Below are 15,428 nucleotides of genomic sequence, written 5' to 3'. Positions count from 1 at the left end.
AAAACAGTGTTGAAGTCCCCAGATGTCTCAGAACACACAGAGCCATGGGTTCAAGAATCCAGTGTCTCACGGATCATCAGATGTGGAGACTGCATCCTGGGTCAGGAGAAGTAGAATTAGGGACAGAAAGCACACAGTCCTATTGACAGCAAAGCTTTAAAGGTTTTGAATTGACAAAGTTTGGCAAAGATTTGCATTTAGACTACTACATTTCTTCTCCTGGAGACGTTAGAAGGATAACACTGATTAATAGAGGATGATTGTAATGGATTAATTATGATACTGATGACATGGGCTGCGAACACTAACCCTGCACTCAGTGTATAATAAGCCTTTTATGTACACAATTCATTAGGTCTCCACACCCCTGCAACGTGGCATTAAGCACTCATACAACCATGAAACCAGTGACTATAAAACAGTCACAAGCCTTCCTCTCCAGCATGAGGTAGCAAAACCAGCAAGGATTTTCAATGACAAAAGCCAAAATCATATATTTTTGGGAAAGAAAGCAAATGAAACACTGAAGAACAATAAACCGAAAGAGCAGATGGAATGGAAAATTTTATTGAAGAAAGCAATGATTGATTCAATTAAAACAGCTAATGTCCCTGGTATAATTGAACCATCAATCCAAATTTTTGGAAAAGTGGGTTGTGAAATTACTGTCTCATTTAATATTGGAATTCCCATTTGGACCAATTTAATATGCACCACTGGTGTGAGGTTAGATATTTAGGTAAATAACAATATTCCTATTTTTTAAGTTAACAGGAAACATAACACAGGACTCCAGATTTAGGGAGAGAATGCAAAAAACTACTATCATACTCCATCCAGTAAGGACAAGTGTCCCTGCGTCACCAAAGCAATGAGAATTTGCACAAAGAAAACACAGTTCTCCAATTGTGACAAATACGAGACCGTGAGCCATGAGTTACGAGAACAAGCAACTGTTTAAATGCCATGGGCAAATTTTTTTTATCATCTTGAAAACATCACTGATGTTCTAGGTAAGAAAAAGAATTGTTTTACTAACAAATCCAACTGTCACAGGGGTTTTTCCAAGTGAGAAGGTGATTCCAAAAAGTGCAGTAAAATGAGTAAAGATGATCTGCACAGTGACGTAGATGGCCTTAGACTAACCAGCACCACGATTCCTGGTTTTACACTTGCTTTCTGCTCGTCACCTCTGACACAAGAACTCATCAAATGATTGTTTTTTCTTTAGGAAAAAAAATAAATAAAATCTAACTGCAAGATGTGGTATGTAAAGTGGTAATGAAGTTTTCTAACCTTACGATGCAGCCAGTGTAATGTAGCACTTATTCGGGCACTAGAATTTTTAATTTATTTCTTTTATACCCTATTTCTATCCTAAAGGAGACACTTAAAGTTTTCTACTTTATTCAATGTATCTTGTGAGGGTTGTGATAAACACTGGTATGGCAGTTTTCAGAGATTCAAAATCGCCTCTGTGGTTGAGGTCAGCAAAGGCAAGGCTCCATCACTGCTGCGACGGAGAAGGAATCCCCGGAGTCAGCCTCCGGGCAGCTTCCGAACCGCATCTGCTTGCACTTAGCACAGGACACCATCAGCAATTGTAACTCTGACAAGGAGATTTCCCCGGGGACATGGGAGGTGCTCTAACATTCTGAAGCCACTTGTTTCCCATTTAGGTAAGGCTTGAAAAAATAGTTTATTAGAAGTGACTCCCTTTGTATGTGCCTTTTGTCCTGAGAGGTCACTAATTAGCATAGAATATAAAATACCCCATAATATAAGAATTTAGGCACCACATCTTTCCATCTACCTATTTGTTTATCATATTTATACTTAGGTTACATTTTCTATGACGTTCACTTCCGGGCACCAGAAAAGAATTGTTACAAAATATTTATTATAAATAGGGGGGACTGGGTCTAAGGGTTAAAAACCACTCCTGCTAACAATAAAACCATATAATAATTTTAATCTCAGTTGCATCAGACCTTCCAGAATTACTCCCTCAATTTCACTGTTAAAACAGTAATGGAATCTCTGTTCTTCCAAGACTCGGGCCTGATCACCACCCATCCAGATATCTGTCTATGGGTCCCTACTTGTCCTCGAGGCCCCCGAACACACCATATGGGGTGAACTTTCTTCAGTGTCCCTACTGTAGGGGAAACCTGGAAGTCCCAGGCACTGTCCAGGAGTCACACCTACCAGCAAAAATCAAAGTCATGTGACTGAAACGGGACAACACAGGTGGTGTGATAGGGCTGAAAGCTCACCAAAACAGGTTTGGGGGCCTAACCCAAGCCCTCCGGCTCCTAACATGAAGAAGGACAGGGAGTCCCAATTAGCCACGAGACTGGGGGGCTTCATTACTCCATGAATAAAGGATTTGTGCCAGTGCCACCTTTAGACAGGGAATCCCAGAACCCAGACTTGGAAGCATCCTGTCCCCTACCCTCTGAACAAATATTCTCTCAAGATACGTAGTGAGAGATGGGAGCCCCAGTGAGCTCTGGAATAAGATGCAATCTGAAAGACTGCTGGTAACAAATGTTGTGGAGCTCGGGCAGCCCCCAGGGCCACCAAACATTCTGGTACCACTGATGCCCACACTTCCATCCACAACAGCTTCTTCAGGACACTTACGCACAATAACCATCACACAAAAATGGTTGCTTAGACATGTTTTAAGAGAAATAACATTAAGAGAATGCCAAATTCATGACAAGTCAGAGAAAAGACCCCAGAGTATTTACTGAATGAGATCTCACGTGTGCTCCGCATGAGCTTTAAACCCTTAGGACACAGTCATGGAACAGTAGGCATTTTCTTTCTTTCCTCCAAGTTGGCTTTGCTGGAGAGCTCCGTAGACACAGGAAGACTCTGGATCCCACCTCTACTACTTACACAAAAGGCACAACACGTAGAGAGGTATCAGCGCTGGTGCGACCGGCTCCAATGTGCGCACTCCAGTGCCCATCTCCCCGAGGAGCAGAGCTCCCCCCACAGGAGCAGAAACCCCCAGGAGCAGAGCTCCCCCAACGGGCACTGCAGTGCCTGCGAGAATCAGGTATCTGATGAGTGAGCCTGGGGCGGGCAAGACAGGAAGCAAGCACCACTCCCTCACGCTCTGCAGGTGATCTCTGTGTCATCTTGAATAAATACAGTCAGCATTAAAGATGTTTGACCAGAGGGTAAAAGGTAAGGCCTCCCCAAATCTCGCATTCCTTTAGTGGGAGTCCTGTTAGAACACATGGTGACAAGAGACGCTGGCTTTACATGCGCACGTTGCCCTCAGGGCTGCAGGGGAGGCCACGGTGCTGCCTCTGCCCCATCTCCTGCCTTCATCCCGCAGACCTCACAGGGGCCGCAGACTCGTTCCTCTGACTTTCTCTCCTTGGTTGTGCTGCTCTTCCAGCTTTTAAGAGCTCATAAGAACCTCACCAGAAAATCTTTAACAATGAACGCAAATCAAATGAAATCAACCAAAGAAACACACTGCCTTCATCATTACTTTACATTTTAGGATGAAATTCTTGAAGACGACTCCCTGACCTGAAGGGATGGATGGAGGAGGAAAGAAAAGAAGACAAGCATCTTTGGCCCATAAAAAATGAGAGGTAACCAGATGGTGGCTAGTTTTCATTGCACCTCTCTGCCCTCCTCAATTTCACATGCCCCTCCCAACTCAACTCATCGGAACTCCACTGAAGGAGACGGCTTTGCAAATTTATTGGTAGCCAAAGAAATCGCTTGAGAAATAGTCTCCCAAACCCAACGAGAACACTGAAAGCTGACCAGTGCCAGGATCTGAATACTAAAACACACAGATTCAAACTCCGACACCCTCCCTGGTGGGTGTACTTACAGTGGGGGTGTGGCCTTGCAATTTGTCAGCATCCAACATATAAAAATGAAAGGGATACCAGTTTTCAACATCACAGTCCCTCTGAAACAACTGGTAGTCAATTAGGGTTTGTCGGCAGCAAAAGTCGATTTTCTCCTCTGCACGTGGAGGTGAACACACAGAAGAGACTGATGATCCCCGCTGCGAGTGTAGCTAAGTGTGTCCAAGTAAACTGACTCCACCAGCCTTCTGATGAACAGGGGAGTGTGTGAGCCGTGTGGCTTTGCAGACTGATGGCCAGGCAAAGAGGGCGCTTCCTTAATTTGGGGAGAAAAACGCGGAAGCAGCACTCGCTGGAAATAAATTCTAATTAAAATTTCAGTTGCGCTTCCTGCAGCGTAACCCACGCCAATAGATGAGGCTCCCTCCGTGCTGTCCAGTCATGTGAGCCAGGCTCATTACTGTACCTGTGTGTTTGGTTTAGCAAGTGAATCATGTCTGTTTTCTGGAAATTACATGAGGGTGGAAAACCTTCCAAACATGTTCATTTATTTGCTGTGGAATTTGTTTAATCCTCTTGAGAGCATTTACAATGACAACCTTCTTAAATAAGCATCTTTGCCCGAGAGACCTTCCAAGGCACATGTGCCGAAACCTAGGACAACCCAGAAGCAAAATCAAAACCGTTAATAAATAATAATATGTCATAGCACTAACCACCAAAATTATATATATTAAAAAAAAAAAAAGCCAGGGCTTTATGCTGTCCAGGGTTTGAATCATTTATTTAACGTGTCAATTATTACAAGAATAAACTATTCTAAATGTAAAACCTTCTCAGAAATCTTCAACTACTATTCAAGAAAAATATCACAGAAAATTTCTGAAAAGCATTTAAAGGAAAATCATTTTTAACTGAATCTTATTCTAGGCACACAGAATAAATTCTCTTTAGAGAACTCCTACATTTTTTTTAATAAATGACCTATAAAAATACAACCAGCATTAATCAGTAAATCTTCATTCCTTATTTTTAAAATTTTTAGGGCATGCTATTTTTTTTAAATCAAATGAGGAGGTATTCGCAAGCCAATGGACAACGGAATTACCTAATGAGACATTATAAAGCAGCAAGAGCAACTAGCATTTTGACAAGCATTCTGCCTGAGAGTCACTCGTACCATCTCATTTTGACCTGGCCACTTGGAGGTGAGCTCCATCTGCCCACTTAACACTTGAAGAAACTGAGGCTCTGGGTGGTCATGTTTCCAGTACTTAGGGGAGCCAGGATCCAAACAGGGATCACTGTCTATAGAGCCTGTGCCTTTACCAGATCACACTTACATTCCTCACACTTCAAATGCACTCAGTCCCCGAGGTAACACACCTTCCTTGTGTTTCTAAGAGTTTTAGGAAGTACTGAAATACAAAGACTTATCAGACATTTGTGTGGGCTAATTTTTTATTTTCTGATTTTCCTGAATCAGTTCAGGCTGAATTCATACTATTTATGAGGAGAAGTCCTGAGGCAGAGGAGAGAGGGGAAGATAGTCCAGACATAAACAATTTCAACAGATCCACTTCATCAAGGAAGCAAAGTATTAAATAAACAACTTCAACAACAAGCTTGTCAATAAACCTTGGTGCCTCTGTCTCAGCCTGAAGGAGGGTAAGCCATCCAGCCCATCTGCCTTCCAGCCACATACCCTGGATGATCTTGGTTCCCTCACCTGTGACACGTGTGTTCTCCAGGGAATCTTTGTAGAGATTAAATGATAAAACTATATGCATAGGGGATACTTATTTGTTAGGCAGTAGACACTAAACAAATAATAAAATTATTTTATTTCATAAAAATGGGAGATAGGTCTCCCAATTAAACATTCCTGACAGAATCCCAACAAGCACTTTAATTTATCTGCCAGAAATTGTAAAATAACATTTCTTTTTAAAGGCTGTATCCATTCTCCCTAGTTTTTACCAATCCTGTCTGTTATCCTGAAAATCTATTCCCAGAACTTGGCATCCATCTCCCATATTTAAATCCTTTAAGTTTGAAATTATGATGAAGCTTGGGCACATAAAGATTCACACCATAATTCACAGAATAAACAAAGACCACAGGAACAGGGCCACTTCCAGACCCCATGTGCTCAGGACAGGCTCCAAACTTCATAAAATCAGATGCATGCTGTTTGAAGAGAAAGAAAATTGAATGTGATCAAGGAGGTTGACATAGAGCACTGGCTGGCTCAAGAGACGACTCCTTCAACCCCTCGTCTGACTTAAGTCATCTAACAGTTATCAGGTGATCTCTAACTAAAAGTAAAACAGGGGTAGGGTTGAAAAGCAAATTTTTTCCTAAAATATATACATATTGTCAACTAAAAATTGGCACGTGTCATCTGCCTCTGATTTGATTAAGTCATGAGCCACTGCAGCTGCTGACATTCAACACCCTCTGAAAGTAGTTCTGTGTGGAGTTCAGGAATGGGGCGCTCTGTGCTCTGGGAAAATGGGCAGAAAATCTTTCAGATATTTAGACATTTTCAGGAAATTTTATGAGCCCAAATTCTTGCATTTCCTCCTATCTAGAAAAGCACTAAAATCATTAACAGAGACACCTGTTCCTCGACTAGCAGCAGCCTCGGACTTAACGTATACTTGACTGCACGTCCGCATACAATGAAATCTCATATAATGCTGAGCTCCCCCTCATCGTCAGAGCAGTTCCTCCGAGCTCTCTGAGATGCTGTCACCTGGGCTCTGGTCCTCATTTTGCCCCAGATAAAACTTAACCCACAACTCTCACGTTGTGTGTTTTAACGACAGTACCACAAAAATTAAGCTTACATACTTGAACTCATAGTAAACATTCAGTATCAAATATTTCTTGACTTAAATTATTTTTTAAAAGTAAATAATTATTCCATTTCTTAAATATAGCATCTTTAAATATAAATTAACAGATATTTGTGAATCTTCGAATGATATATTCTGGAGAAATATTTAGCTACTTAATAAAAAAGCTATTGTGTGGAGTTTTAGAAATTCAGAAGTGGAAAAGAATAGTATTGTAACTCAAGTTCTTGTTTTAATTGCAGAGATCCTGAGGCCTCAAAAGACATATAAAGTTTCCTGATTTTATACACTGTCCTTTAACAGAAAGCCTAGAACTAAGATCCTGGTCTTTGAGAAACCAAGACTTGCTCGGCTGGTGCAGGGCTGAACTTTATGAAAATGGGTCATGAGAAAGAACCAGAATGCTGGGGCCTGGGCGAGGCAGCGGAAGGAAGGAGGGTCTCACCTGGTCGTGGGTGAGAAATAGGCTCCCGCAGTGCTGGTGTGATGGGCATCCCTCAAGTGCCTGAAAACTACTATTTAGCACACCTGCCACCGAAAAGCACACATGCTGTTTAACTAGAAGGCTGACCAGGAGGCTTTCTCAGTGACACAAGGAGCTATTTTCATGTGAACTCTACAACTACAGGAAGAGAAAGAATAGAAAGCTGATATTAATTATTAATAATTTACACCAAGAGCCAAGGAATTTCCAGGAGAAATATAAAGACTTGTTGGAAGTTTCATTATGTGAACTTACTGCCAATTCAGTTGTCTTAAAAATTGTTCTATAAAATATATTGTCCTTTGCTGTTCCAAATCACATTTGAAAGAATAATGTTTCTTAAGGGTGTTTCTCGAATTTTCTTCTATTTCCTAACACCAAATCTCAGAGTTTTAAAGAAATGGAGGGTTGGAATTTCGTCCACTCTTTTCTAGGCAAATTATTGTTCCTGCAAAGAACAAGGGGGGAATCACACAGAAAAGCATTTGAGCATCAGGCTGCTTACATTTCCTCTGGAAGTCTTGGAAAATAACGTGGAAATGAACAGCAGGACAGAAACCTGGCGGGAGGGTCACTGGCTAGAAGGTGAGAACAAATGTGTTTTCCAACGTGCTATGGTCGCCACTAGTTTAAATGAACCGAGCAATTGGTCCAGCATACACGCACCTCTATGTGAAAATCTCAACCGTTACCAACTGCTCAGTGCAGCCCGAAGCAATGGACGGACTGCAGAGGCCCCCGGCGGCTCATCGTGGTGTCTTACACCATGTGCAGGATGATCGGTTCCTTCCCGCCCACTCCCTCCCCTCCCCTCAAGGGAGATTGCTGGTCCTGAATTGAGCTTACCTCATAGAAAGCTGTCTCTCAGCCCTCTGTCTAAAGCAAAATAAAAGCAGGAAAGCTACAAGGGACTTTACAGAACCATCACAAAAGGGAACTAAAGCACATTTCTTCCCTCCTTTCTGCTCCTGGAATTTGGACCTGATGGTTGACCCTCAGGCAGCCAATTTGGGCCATCATGTTGATGGGCTGAAGATAACAGGCATCTTGTTCTCTGACCCAGTGGCCATCATGCAAACCAGCCCTGGGCTACCGATTGCTTGACTTCTTTATGTAAGAGGGAAATACAATTTTAGCATGTTTAAGCCACTGCTGTTATCTGGGGAACTAGGTGTTGTACATTGCCATGGTAAGACCTAATAATAAAGTTCAATATTCACCAAAAACTATTTACCAAATAGTTAATAAATGATAAAGAGATCTTGATTTTTGTTTTAATGCTATGAAATGTAAATCAAGTTTCAGCATATGCCAATAAAACAAGACACTGTGGAGATGAAGCAAAACAGAGTTTGTAGAACAGAGACCAAAAGCATCCTCCTCTCTAAGGCACAGGAGTACAGCCGTGACTATACATGCCAAGGCTGTGGTCACATGGGCTCCCTGTTTTCCATGTCTTGGGTTGTGTTCTGTTTCCAGCCTTGGGAAAAATGGATAAGGCTGCTGGTCAAATCATTTCAGGAGCAGTTTCCATCATGTAGAACCCATGTATCTTCCTTTCCTCTGCCTCCTGGAATGTTCTGACACAATTAATCAGTCCAGCCTTCTAAACTGAGCAAATGGAGCTCAATCAATCTGCTTTTAGACAGAGCTAAAAATAGACATTAAAAAGCATAACTAGGAAATCTTACCTTCCAGAGGTCATTGCACAGATGAAATAGGAGAATATCTGTGAATCACTCTGTAAACACTAAGTACAATACAAACAATATTAGTACTGATTCTATGTTACATTCATCAGTAAAGGAATACAGAACCCTTTCTTACCAGAAGGAAAAGTGCTTTGAAATTTTCTGTCACTTTAATTCTTCAAAAGTTTCTATAAAATTGATGTCCTTAAAAAAATCAGTATATGGAACTAATTTTAATTCCTTCATCTCCCCCGGTTTAACACATATCAAGAATGTTACCATTTCTAGATATATTATTTAGGAAAGCCTTTGGTATTCATGAGGCACAGAGCACGGCAAATTGTCAGTATCACTCAGGATAGGAAAAGCATTTTTGATACCCGAACTTGAAGACATGAAGAAGATGCCTGACATGTCCCACTGACCTTTCAAGCTATTCTTTTTCAAACACTTGCTTCTTCTTGGTCCAGAACAGACACCCATTTGTTGATGTGAGACTCTTTAAGTGAAAAGGTCAACCCATCATTACCACTTTAGAGACTGAAATCTTACCCTCCTCATACATGTGGACATAGCATCCTTACTGATTCCTAACATGAAAAATGACCATCGATGACATCTCAGGATGCTCCAATGCAGTTGTTCTCTGTTGCACTGAGGAAGAAAGAGCCGTATGCTTCAAGACTCACTTCCTGTCTGTAGCTCACTTGGCAAGACGCTACAACTTGTCTAAGCTAAAGCTTAAAATTGGAGAATACAGACAACATCCATGGCAAAGGGCAATCGGAGGCTAATTCCTTGGCCCCAATTCATCGCTTCTCAAGAGCCTTGGGCAATACCTTGAGAAAAGCAGCAACATGGTACCCAATTCATCAAAACCTGCACCTCCTACTATTTGACAGTAAAGCAAGTGTCATCTGGCTCAACAGATCTCCCTGTGTCTCTACAGTGTACGGCTACATTTTCTTTATTTTCTCAGTTGGGGGACATTCCATTTCTGAAAATCCCCCTCCCTGCAGTAGAAGTTCTTAGTTTCCCAATCACAATGCAGGCTTGAAGGGGGGATAAAAGATCTGACAAAACATAGATCACTATTTATTCCTTGATATATTTTTGGCACATGGACTAAAAATCTTTGGGTCAGTTGGGCAACAAGATCATATCTAATTTACACAATTGTCAACTGTCATTTTACTACCAGCTCCTGAAACTGTCACGTGGTCACTAGTTTTTTTTTCCTTTCTTACCTTGACCCATGGATTTGATGATTTCTAAACAGACACAATAGATTTTTGAAAAGAAATCTGGTTCACCTTTTGCTTTTAAACCTAATTTGTGTACCTGACCCTGACTTCACTCTAACATTCACAAAAAGCTATCCAAAGACACCCCCTTTTGACATCATCTCTAGATGTCTTGAATATACTGCTGAGCTGATTCTTCCAGATCATTAAAATATATATGCACATTATGCTGTGGTCCTCTTCAATTTGTGGTGTTTTCAGTAATCATTACCTCTTTGGATACTTTATTACACATTTAGCATTTCTTTATCCAATTCAGTTACATTTGTATATAAGATTTCAAAAGAACTGGTTTCTCAAAATGATGATATTTAACATCTATGGCCTTTTCTTAATCAAGTAATTCTATAAGGCTGTCAAGGGCAGCAGTGAACTTTGTGTGTGGTGAATGCTGCTTCAGAGTCTCCGGTGCTGACCCAAGATCTTGTAGGTGTTTATGCATCCTTGTGAATGTCAACACATCAGTCTATTAGGAGCTGAAATTAAACTACCTGGATGCTAATTTTTCTTTTTAAAAACAATAAACTCAATTTCCCTTACTAATTCTTTATTGTTTCTTATACTGAGTCTCAACACTTTTCCTAATATTTATGTTTGGTGGGGAGGGGGGCACAGCCCTGAATGCCTGCAGACAGCAACAACTCTATAAGATTAACCAGAGGTGGCCGCGGATGTTGTGTGACTTCAGCCACTGAGCAGGAGCACCTGCTGTCCCTCCAACTGTTCTGCCTCCATTGCTGACAGCCCTGAAGGTCACTGCCTCTTCTAAAATTCTACAACATTACAGTTCATATATTTTTAAAAGGTATCAATTTGTGAAAGTCATCTGTGTAAAATGGGGGGTACTTGTCTTTGCTCATTTCAGGCTAAACTAAGTTCAGAAGGACACACTCACACACACACACACACTCAGTTCTGAGTGCCCCCAAAGAAAAGTATAAAAGGCTTCGGGACAGTGGTGGCACACAAACCTTTGGAATTTTGAGCTCTATGAAAGTATCACTTATTCAGAAATTAAGCATTATAATTCTAGGCCAAGAGAATCAGTATCCCCCATAAGTTACTTACCAGAATTATTTTAAAGAAACTATCTTCCCTAAAATCCAATGATAAATCAAATATCCATGGAAAGAATATAGATCAGTAATATCAAGCAACAATTTCTACACTAATGCTGATTAGCCATCAGCCCAAACCAAAGGACATAGAAATAAGACAACTGGAGATAAAGAGATGGAAGAGAGGTATTAAAAAGCAAGAATATAAAAGAAGAAATGGCCTTATGGAAACCTGCTCATTTTTTTGAATAATTACTTGGTTAAAGGAACTCACTCTTGAGGATTTGAAATGCACCAAGGGGAAATCTAGCAGGGAAAAGAAGCAGAAGCAGGTCTCAGTTTTCTCCGAGGCCGATCCTAAATGAAAAAAAAATCCTTGGCTTCCACAATACACAACCTGCACTGATGTCTAAGCAGAAGAGTGAGGAGAAGAGAAAACCGAAAGTGTGTGGAAGCCATCCTTCACCAACACTGCTGGAAGCACAGAACTGTGGTGTTGGGGCACTGCCCGACCGATATATATAACAGCAGGAATAAGCTCTAACTAGGTTTCTGAGCGAAAAATGCTTTTAGCTTTAAATCTACTCAAGTAAACATGCAGAGAAATCATGGTAAGTGCTTGAGATGAAGCCTTGCTGTTTAGGTAAGATAAAGGAATGCTTCTACACTTGTTCCATTTTGGAAACATATGTGAGTAGAAGCCAACCTTCACCTAGGTTTTTGAGAACCCAGAGTTTCTGGCCTCGGGGAATTACGGTACTTACATATATAAGGGGAGGCACAATCTCCAGGAGGCTTTTCCATTCCAAAGAGCTTTCACTTGAAACCGGCTTTCAGAATCATGCTGAGAAATCAGAGTTAGTGTTTCTATATGTCACTCCATCTTTTATGCTGTATGAAAGAACTCCACACCACATGCTCAATTTTTAGATATGTATGAGTTTGGAAGCCACCCTTCAACTAGCTAATTGGGAAACCACAGTTTCTGGGATAGGGAAACTACGCTACATACATATCTATTGGGATGCACTAGTACCAAAAAGGTTTTACACTGCAAACCGCGTTTACTTGCAACCGGCTCTGAAAAACATACTGAGAAATCAGTGTAAGTGTTTCAGTATGTCACTTAACCTTCAATGCTGGATGAAAGAACGCCTCTCCACATGATAACTTCTGACATTTGAATGTGTGTTGGAGCTGTCCTTCACCTAACTTGTTGGAAACCCAGAGTTTCTGGTCTAGGGGAACTACGCTACTTACATACCTAACCGGAGGCACTTGCTCCAACGCGGTTTTCCTAAGCAAACCACTTTTACTTTGAAACCAGCGTTAGTAAACAAGCTGAGAAATCAGAGAATGTGTTTCTACATGTCACTCTGCCTTTTATGATGGATGAAAGAATGCCACTACACATGCTTTATTTTCAAATCTGTATATGTATGGAAGCCGTCTTTCACCTAACTTTTTGGGAACCATAGTTTCAGGACTAGGGGAACTACGCTGCTTTCTTATATTTGGGGACGTCCTAGCACCAACTCGCATTTCCACTGCAAAACGTTTTTACTTGAAACGGATTTCAGAAACATGCTAAGAAATCAGAGTGAGTGTTTCAGTATGTCACTTAACCTTCAATGGTGGAAGAAGGAACGCCTCACAACATGCTCACTTCTGACATCTAAATGTGAGTTGAAGCCATTCTTCCACATTACTTCTTCGAGAACAAGGGTTTCTGGTCTAGGGGAACTACGCTGCTTACATATCTAAGCAGAGGCTCTCGCTCCAAAGCGGTTTTCCACAGCAAACCACTCTTCCTTAGAAACTGGCATTAGGAAACATGCTGAGAATTCAGAATAAGTATTTCTGTATGTCACTTAACCTTCAATGCTGGATGAAAGTACGCCTCTCCACAAGATCACTTCTGACATTTGAATTTGTGTTGGAGACGTCCTTCTCCTAACATGTTGGAAAACCAGAGTTTCTGGAATACGGGAACTACCCAATTTACATATCAAAGCAGAGGAACACGATTCAAAACAGTTTACCAAAGCAAAGTAATTTTTTTGAAACTAGCATTTCACAGTAAACATAAAAGTCAGAGTGAGATGTACAAACACGTTCTCTGATTTCTCAGTATGTTTCTTAAACCCAGTTTCAAGTAAAAGCGGTTTGCAGTGAAAAGCTGAGTTCGTGCTAGTACATCTCCATATATATGAAAGCAGCGAAGTTTACATTGGACTGAAAGTCTGGGTTTCCAACAAGCTAGGTGAAGTACGGCTTCCATACTCATACATTTCTGAAAACTGAGCATGTTGAGAGGCGTTCCTTCATGCAGCATAAAAGGCAGAGGTAGTCTACACACACAATCTGTGATGTCTCACCATGTTTGCTAACACCGTTTTCAATGTAAAAGCGGTTTGCTGTGGAAAACCGCTTTAGAGCGAGTGCCTCCCCTTCCATATGTAAGAAGCGTAGTTCCCCTATACAAGAAACTTTGGGTTTCCAACTAGTTAGGTGAAGGACGGCTCAAACACAAATACAGATGTCAGAAGTGAGCTTGTGAAGAGGCGTTCTTTTATCCAGCATTAAAGTTTACGTGACATACATAAACATTTACTCTGATTTCTCAGCATGCTTCTCAAGGCCGGTTTCAACTAAAAGCCGTTTGCAGTGTAAAACCGAGTTTGTGCTTGTTCGTCCCTATATATATGAAAGCAGCTTAGTTTACCTTAACTGTAACTCAGGATTTCCAACAACCTAGGTGAAGTACGGCTTCCAAAATCATACAGCTCTGAAAATTGAGCATGTGGAGAGACGTTCTTTCATTCAGCATAAAATGCAGAGGTATTCTTCACACACACTGTAATCTCAGCAGTTTTCCTACCACCGTTTTCAATGTAAAACCGGTTTGCTGTGGAAAACCAAGTTGGAGCAAGTGCCTCCCCTTAGATATGTAAGCAGCTTAATTCCTCTATACCACAAACTCTGCGTTTCCAACAAGTTAGTTGAAGAATGGCTCCAAGACACATTCAGATATACGAAGTGAGCTTGTGGAGTGGCGTTCCTTCATCCAGCATTGAAGGTTAAGGGACATACAGAAAGAAATACTCTGATTTCTATGCATGTTTCTCATAGCCGGTTTCAAGTAAAGGCAGTTTGCAGTGTAAAATCGAGTTCGTACTAGTACGTCTCGATATATATGGAAGGAGCGTAGTTTACCTTGGACTGGAACTCTGGGTTTCCAACAAGCTGGGTGAAATACGGTTTCCACACTCATACAGTTATGAAAATTGAGCATGTTGAGAGGAGTTCCTTCATGCAGCATAAAATGCAGAGGTATTATAGACGCACATTCTCTAAAATTTCAGCATGTTTCCTAACACCGTTTTCAATGTAAAAGCGATTTAGTGTGGAAAACCACGTTGGAGCAAGTGCCTCCCCTTAGATATGTAAGTTGCGTAGTTCCCCTATACCAGAAAATCTGGTTTTCCAAAAAGATAGGTGTAGGACGTCTCCAAAACAAATTCAGATGTCAGAAGTAAGCCTGTGGAGAGGCGTTTTTTCATCCAGCATTGAAGGTTAAGTGATATACAGAAACACATTTTCTGAGTTGTCAGCATGTTTCTCAAAGCCGGTTTCAAATAAAACCGGTTTGCAGTGTAAAACCGAGTCCATGCTAGAAAGTCCCCATATATATGAAAGAAGGGTAATTTCCATTGGACTGAAACTCTGGGTTTCCAACAAGGTAGGTGAAGGATGGCTTCAACACTCATTCAGTTCTGAATATTGAGAATGTGGAGAGACATTCGTTTGTGTATAATAAAGGGAATGGTTTGCAGTAGAAACACCTACACTGGATTCTCAGTAAGCTTCCTAGTGCTGGTTTGAATTTCATGCAGTTTTCATTGTAAATCCCAGTTGGAACTAGTACCTTCACATTTACACAAGTGTAGTGAATTTACCCACTCATAAGAAACTGTGTGTTCCCAACAAGCTAGCTGATTGAAGACTTTCACACAACTTAACTCTCAGAATTGTGCAAGTGGAGAGACGTTCATTCATCTAGCATGAAATAATGGGTTGCAGTCGAAACACTTGCTCTGGTTTCTCAGTATGTTTTCCTAGTGCCGGTTGGAGATTCATGCAGTTCTCAATGAAAAACAGAGTTGGAGCTTGTACCTCCCA

The 15,428-nt window shown here is 41.1% G+C and overlaps 1 long non-coding RNA gene across 1 annotated transcript; it reads left to right on the top strand.

The window, feature by feature from the left end:
• The first annotated feature begins 771 nt into the window (after positions 1-771).
• Positions 772-5,039, top strand: LOC141578082 (uncharacterized). The gene is made up of 3 exons (XR_012507951.1): positions 772-1,013; positions 3,527-3,620; positions 4,894-5,039. It is a non-coding gene; the product is annotated as an uncharacterized LOC141578082 (long non-coding RNA).
• The last annotated feature ends 10,389 nt before the right edge of the window (positions 5,040-15,428 follow it).

This window comes from Camelus bactrianus, chromosome 7 (genome assembly GCF_048773025.1).
Source record: "Camelus bactrianus isolate YW-2024 breed Bactrian camel chromosome 7, ASM4877302v1, whole genome shotgun sequence".
Taxonomy (NCBI): Eukaryota; Metazoa; Chordata; class Mammalia; order Artiodactyla; family Camelidae; genus Camelus; species Camelus bactrianus.
This window is presented reverse-complemented; position numbering and strand designations above follow the sequence as displayed.